The sequence below is a fragment of the Megascapheus bottae genome, chromosome 1 (assembly GCF_031878675.1).
Source record: "Megascapheus bottae isolate mThoBot1 chromosome 1, mThoBot2.hap1, whole genome shotgun sequence".
NCBI lineage: Eukaryota > Metazoa > Chordata > Mammalia > Rodentia > Geomyidae > Megascapheus > Megascapheus bottae.
Window position 1 is genome coordinate 43,651,201 of NC_143509.1, and position 7,820 is coordinate 43,659,020.

Here is a 7,820-nt window from a genome sequence, read left to right on the forward strand (position 1 = left end):
GGAAGTCTCTCGAGCTGGGCATTGCTAGCTCTCAACTACTACTCCTAGCTACTCAGGAGGCTGAGATCTAAGAATCATGATTCAAAGCTGGTCTAGGCAAGAAAGTACTTGAGACTCTTATCTCTGAGGAGCCACCAAAAAGCCAGAAATAGATAGAGCCATGGCTTATGTGGTATAGTGCTAGCTTTGAGGGAAAAACAAACAAACATAGAGACAGTATTTAGTCCCTAAGTTTAAGTCCTAGGACTGGTACCAAAAAAAAGTCTCTCAAACTGCCTTCCCTGCCTGCTGGTTACAGTACCCTTATAAGCTATGGAATATATTTCCTGTTTTACAAAGAGGAACCCTGAAATTCAAATAACATTAGACATTAGACAGAATGCCCAGCACAAGTAATAATAATTAGTATTAGCAGTAGTGACACTCTTTTTTTACTGATGACCTATTACGTGCCATGCACTCTATCATACTTTTAACTGGGGTCTCCCATTTAATCCTTACAACTTCTCCTGAGGTTGGTGATCAGAGATAGGTGACTTGCTAATGAGTAGGGAGGTCAAAAACCAAAGCTCTTCCACCCCTACTGTGCCAGTTTCTTTCTTGCTCATAGCCGAGTTTCACCCTGATCCAGAGAGAATCAAGAGGGCCTAGACAGACCTGAGATCCAGCCTGAAAAGGCAATGGTGAGGAGCCTGTGGCTCATACCTGAAATCTTCGTTCATCAGGAGGCTGAGATTCAAGGATCATGGTTCAAACCCAGTCCTGACAGGAAAGTCCATGAGAATCTTATCTCTAACCAGAGAAACGGAAGTGTGGCTCATGTGATAGAATGCTAGCCTTAAACAAAAAAGCTAAAGAAGGGTCAGGAGTTTGGCCTAGTGGTAGAGTGCTTGCCTAGCATGCAAGAAGACCCAGGTTTGATTCCCCAGTATCACATACATAGAAAAAGCTGGAAGTGGTGCTGTGGCACAAGTGGTAGAGCTCTAGCTTTGAGAAAGTCCAGGGACAGTGCTCAGTCCTTGAACTTAAGCCTGAGGACTGGCAAAAAACAAAACAAAAGAAAAAACTGTTAGGTCTGGTTTTAGAATACTAGCTTTTCCTTTTTTCTTTTCCTTTCTTCCTTTCTTTTTCCTTCCTTCCTTCCTCCCTCCCTCCCTCCCTCCCTCCCTCCCTCTCTCTCCCTCCCTCCCTCCCTCTCTCTCTGTCTCTCTCTCTCTCTCTCTCTCTCTCTATTTATTTATTGTTGCCATTCCTGAGACTTGAACTCAAGGCCTGAGCTCGGTCCTAAGGCGAGTGCTCTGCCATTTGAGCTACAGTACCACTTCCAGCTTTTCTATGTATGTGATATTAAGGAATCAGACCCAGGTCTTCATGCATGCTAGGCAAGCACTCCACCACTAGGCCAAACTCCAGGCTCTAGCTTTTCTTTAAGTATATTTAAACAAAATTTTTGGAGCATGGAAAATCTTACAGATTTGATTTGAGTTGCATTTTTGGCATTAATATTCAATCTTTCTTTTGGTTGTGTGTGTGTGTGTGTGTGTGTGTGTGTGTGTGTGTGTGTGTGTGCCAGTTCTGAGGCTCATAGTCTGCTGTCCCTAAGCTTTTATTTTTCCTCAAGGCTAGCTCTCTACCACTTGAGTCACACCTTTATTTCTGCTTTTTTGTGGTTAATTGGAGATAAAAATTTCATGGATTTTCCTTCACAGGTTGGCTTTAAACTATGATCTTCAGCTCTCAGCTTCCTGAGTAACTAGGATATTAGGCATGAGCCAGGGTCTTTGGCATGTCCATCTTTGTAAGTCTTTGTGTGTATGTGTGTGTGTGTATGTGTTTTAATTATATTTTCATCATCTTTAAGCAGTTCTAATTCAACATGCCAGTTTATGAGTACAATGCTTCTTAATATGATCTATTTAATAATTTTTTCTCATCTGTCTCAACCCCTATCATCCTCCCAATTTTCGATATTGACTATTATGACTGACTTCTTCCACTTTACAGTAGCTTTGAAAAACAGGGAGTAGAAATGGCCTGACTTGCTCTGTGCACATTGCATGTAGTCAAGATCTGGTGCCAGTTCCGGCTGTGCTGGGAAGGAAGCCCAGGCTGAAGTTGGCTAGACCAACTAACATCCTCTAGAGGGGTCAGAGGTGGGCATTCAGGATCACTGCTCCACCCATGGAAGGTATAAAGGGCTTACACTGCCCAGACATGGCCAGAAAAGACCTGGCAAAGACCCTCAGCTCTGCAGAAGGACAGGGAGTCCCAAATAGGCTTCTTTTGGCAAGAAGCTGGACCAGGAGTTCTTGAAGGTGCAATGATGCTCACATCATAGCAGACAGAGCCCCCTCCAAGGTGGCTGCTCTTAGGCTCTACTGCCTCTCCCTTTTCTTCCCTCTCCTGGCATTAGAAGCATCTGGGGAGGTTTGAAAAATGCGCTAGTGCCCAGATCCTGCCCCAGACCAGAACTCTGGAAGTGAGAGGGTATTCTTTCTTCTCAAACCTGCCCAAGTATGTTTTTTGGGTGGAGACCCTTGCTACTACCCCCTCTTCTTCTCCTTCTTCTTCATATCTTCTTTCTTTTTTTAACTTTAAAAACTTTTATTTTATGTACATGCATGTTTGCAAGTACTGAAGCATGAACTCAGGGCCTTGCATTCTCACTTGATTTTTTTTCCCACTCAAATCTGACATTCTACCCCTTAAGCCACACCTCAACTTACAGGATTTTGCTGATTCGCTGGAAATAAGCGTCTCTCAGATTTATGTGCACTGGATGGGCTTTGAACCTTGATCCTCAGATCTCAGCCTTCTAAGTAGCTAGGATTACAGGTGTGAGCTACTGGCTGGTCATATCCTCTAATTTAACAGGCCTTAGTTGGCACTTCTTTTCTGGAGAGGCTCTCAAGATCCCTCTCCTTTACCATTGGGTTGGGTGCCCAATCTCCATCTGTGTTCCTATAAGGCCTTGTGCTTGTCCCATAATGCTTGCTACTCCCCCAGTTTCCCTGTGAATATGATCTCCCCAAAGATGGGGATCTGGTCTACTAGTTCCCAGCTCGAACTTGAACACCTGATCCATGATAACTGCTGACACATTAAATATCAAGTTAACAATCTACCTTCCTAAAAACTCCCCCTAGCCCCTCATATTCCCTCCTTTCTAATTAAACACGAAAGCCCAAGTCTTTTCCATTTTTTAACTTTCCTGAAATGGCTGTGGGTATTGGTCCTTAATTAGCACTTTTGGATCCCTCTGGGTCTCCGGCCTCCTGAGCCAGGAGCTGGCTCTGTGTTCCAGCAAACATTAGTGTTTCCTCAAATAGCTACTAGAAAAGGAAGCCGGGCCTCCTGGTACAAAGGGACCGTTTGCAAACAAGCGCTCTGCACAGGCAGGTTCAAAGGCCACAGACGCACTCCCCCTCTTGGGGAGATGTTTAAAGCACCTCCATCCAAGATCACAGAGAGGTTCAGTCAATACTCATCCATTTCCTCCTCCACCCTTCCTCAAGGGAAGCCCAAACCGAGCTCTTGTCAGAGAGGATACTGGCTGTTAAACAGCTTCAAGGGAGTGGAGGGGATGGTCCGTTGTAGGATGGGAGGAAGATAAAGGCACCAAGCTGCCAACCAGGCATTAATTGGTTTTGGAACTGCTAAGAGCCTTGCTCTGGCCCAAAGACCCAAGGCAATTTCCAAAAGCAGCTGTGGAGGAAGAGGCCGGCACCTTTCCCACCTCCTTTGAATGGGTGGCTCGGAAGTGGGAGAAAGAGCCAGGCCTCCACAGGGCATCCTCCTGCCAACTACCCACGCCTGGAGGGAAGCCAGGCCACTCACCTCCTGGGTCTTGGGAATGTGCCCAGGTATAAGGAGGCTGCAGCTGTCTCCTCAACCTTGTGAGGAGGTGTAGTCTGTGCCCTGCAGTGCCAGGGAGAAAGGTGGCTGCTGCTAAAATGGTGCTGGACAACTAGGCTTTGTTGGGTTCCTGGCTCCATTGACTTCCGTTCTCTGAAGTCAATTTCTTCATCTGAAAAGGAAGGATGGTTTTGGACCAGATATCAAAGGCCCTTTTAGGCTTTCCTTCTGGGATGAAACAGAGAACAGAAAAGTCCAGGAACGGTTGTAATTCACCATAGAGATTAGAACTGAGCCCCCTGTCTAGAGGATTGGGAACATCTATTTGTGCAGTAGTCTCTAGGCTCCAGATCAGAGGTCTGGGCACAGGGAGAAATGAAAATCTACCCCTACATTTTTGTACAAACATCAAATGGAGAAACAGAGGTTCAAAGAGGTCTTAAAAAAAAAACCTCATACAAGGTCATACAGGGAACAAGCAAGAATGGCAGGTAGATTGAACTTTCTGTTATAGCTGATAGATTGGCCGTGGCTGAATGGAACATCATGTGGTGAAAAGAATCCACAATTGATTAGTAATGCCTGCCACACATTTGGGAATCAGAAGTGGCAGAGCACCACATGTTATCTTGCTTACTGTTTTAGGTTAGTGAATTGTCCTTGTCGTGTAGAACACTGGTCCTTATACTGGAGAATCAGTGGCGAATAAAACAAGCTCCCACTTTCTATTTTTTTTTGTTGTTTTGTTTTTATTTGCTGCTTAAATCAGAGATAAGAGCTTCTTGGATTTTTCTGGCAGGGCTGCTTCAAACCATGACCCACAGAGCCCAGCCTCCTGTGTATAACATTGCGGGAATGGGCTACTAGTACCTGGCTTCTAGATTCTTTTTTTTTTTTTTTTTTGCCAGTCCTGGGCTTGAGCTCAGGGCCTGAGCACTGTCCTTGGACTTTCCCAAGGCTAGAGCTCTACCACTTGAGCCTCAGCACCACTTCCAGCTTTTTTCTATGTATGTGGTACCAAGGAATTGAACCCAGGTCTTCGTGCATGCTAGGCAAGCACTCTACCACTAGGCCAAACTTCCGGTCCAGTGGCTTCTAGATTCTTTCCATGTTGGCAGTACTGGGGTTTGAATGTAGTGCCTTACCCTTGCTAATCCAATGTTGTATCATTTAATCCATACCCTCAGCTCAGGAAGTTTACATTCAGGAGAGACAAATTATATACATTTTATAAATCAATGAATAAATGGAATAATCTCAGTCAGTGCTAAGTAGTAGAAGGAAAATAAAATAGTGCGATAGGATAGATAGTGATAATATGAGAAGAAGGTAGGAAACCAAGGTGGTCAGGAAAGTAACAATTAAGTTGAAGCTTAAACACTGAGATGGATATATCCCTGTGACGACCCAGAGAAAGAGCACTCAGGCAGAAGCACTGCCAGTTCCTCTTGGGGACCTTGAAGGGCCAGGGAGACTAGTATCAAGGCTGCTCAGAGGCTGGTGTGGGGGGGGGCAGTGAGAATGAAGGTGGAAGGGGAGAGGAAGACAGATATCTGATCGGATTAACTTAGCTAGTCCAAAACAAAACCCTAAATCTCTTGCCAGTTATTTTGCCTCCTCACCCCTTTACCACAATTGAGCCTTCTCCTCCCAAGTCCTTCTTTTCTGGCCACTGACACCTTAGTGTATACTCCCTGCCATGTTGACATCAGTTCTTGCCTCGGCCTCTCACCGGTCTCTGTAGCCCCACTTGACTCTTCAACAGAAGTCCCCTAAGTATTTAGCAAATTAGTCCCACTATCATTTTTTTGCCTCAAGATCTTTTCCTCCCTGTTTTGTAACTACCCTAACTCTCAAACCAAGGGACAGACACTTTATTATGTTCCTAAAAAGCTCTGAAGTTGGTCACTAGTGGCTCACACCTGGAATTCTAGCTACTCAGGGGCTGAGAGCTGAGGATCCTGGTTCAAAGACAGCTTGGGCAGGAAAGTCTGTGAGATTCTCATCTCCAATAAACTACAAGAAATGCTGGAAATAGAGTTATGGCTCAGGTGATGGAGCACTGGCCTTGAGCATAATAGCTCAGGGACAATGTTTAGGCCCTGTGTTCAAGCCCCAGGATCAGCACCAAAAAGAAAAATAAAATATGAGGTTGGTCACAGACATGAAGACCTAACTGAGTTCATAAACACTCCTCTAGTTGTCCCTAAAGTGAAAGTTCTCGCAGAGTGGCTCTGGGGACTGGGCATTCATTTTCACTGGGACAATTTATCAGGTCCTGTTGTGCTTCTGGCCGGAGTATCACAACAACTCTGCGAGGGAGTCGAGGGCAGCATCCATTTTCATTTGTGTGGAGACTCAGCCTCTTATTATAGATCCACAGCTGCTGACTGTCTGAGCCTACTGATGAGGACTTGGGTCTCTGTTGCCACAGTCAAAGCTCTTGCTTCTGTATCAAATTTCTTCCCCGATTCAAATGTACTAAGGATGATGGGATCAGAGAAAGGTCTTGACCTCAGCCTGAATGTCTCCCCTTTGTCCCAAAATCCAAGGTCAAAGCCTGCCTCCTGAGTTCCTTGGGCTCTTCAGCCTGGAAGGACAAGAGGCCCAGGACCTTCTGCTCACCTAATGCCAGAGGAAGAGTGGAGTATCAGACCTTTGAATCTAGCAAAGTTCTCAGTCCTCAACTGTCCACCTGGCCCCCTCCCATGTCCCCCTTGTTGCCAGGTGGTCACCTTCTTGCACCAGGCTTTGGTAGCCAGCACCTCAGTGCTCTCTGGCCTGTTGACCTTTTGTTCAGGAAGCATTCCCGTGGGAACCATGCTGCCAACATCCGGTGACAGGCCTCCGTTACCTGGCCCTGCTGCCTTTACTATCAAAGCCCAAGAACAAAGGCGCTTGGTGCCTGCCGCCTGGCTGGCTGTGTTTGTCCAGGGTGAGGCTTAGCCTGGCACAAACGCTGAGCAAACAGGAGTGCCAGTCTCACAGATCCGCCTTACAAAGAGGAGCTGAAAGGTGTTGGTGCTAGGCCACCTGCTGAAATATCAGCCTAGTCAACCCCAACTAGCACCACAGGGAAGAGGAAAATATAGGAACACAGTCCCATCTCTGGGGCTCAGATTCTCTCCCTCTTTACAAATAGAGCTACAAGAAGTGATTCTGTGATCTAAAGCCTTGAGAGGTGTTTTGGAATGCCTTGAGGGCTTGAGAACAGGTCTAGGAGGCAGAAATTCCTGGATTCTGGGGTGGAGTCAGGGCCTCTGAACTATGGTCCTTCCCAGCTCAGCCCCATGCATCCACACACGCTTCAGTCTTTGTCCAGAAAGACTGACTTTCCTTAGAGCAAGGTCCTTGGACTCTAGATTTGTAACTCTGCCCACCATATAGGGATTTTGCAGGACTGGAATCCTAGGGTACTTCATGGTCAGAGGATTCCCTCGTTTCTGAGATGACCTAGAACCTGAGCCTCACTTGGCCCAGAAAACTTCTAAGACTCCTAGGGATCATGCAAGGATACCCCTTTAATTAGGACAAGCAAGGCTTCATGGTAACAGTGACTTTAGAATATTATATGGCATTCAGGGCCCATACTTCAGAGATTCTAAGTCTGAATGTCCTAGGTGGGCCAGGGGAGCTCTAGATTCTGAATTCTAAGCATGTGCCTAGGTGCTCTTTACATCTCTAATGAAGTCGAACACATATGTCTAAATGCTATGTTGTTCTGGGTCTAAACCCCATCTTTGTCTTGGTTTAGCTAAGTAACTTGGGCTAGCCACCAAGCCTTTCCAGACATCAGTTTTTGTCTGTAGAGTAAGTCTATAATAGCGCCTATCTGAAATAAGTGTGAGCCATTGTTTCAGTGTTTATTGCACTTTGTAAATGTTTGTGGAGTGAATGGGACAGGAGTCAATTTTCTGGAACCAGAATCCTTTGGGTTCTCTTTGATGTTTCCGTCTACTGTATTT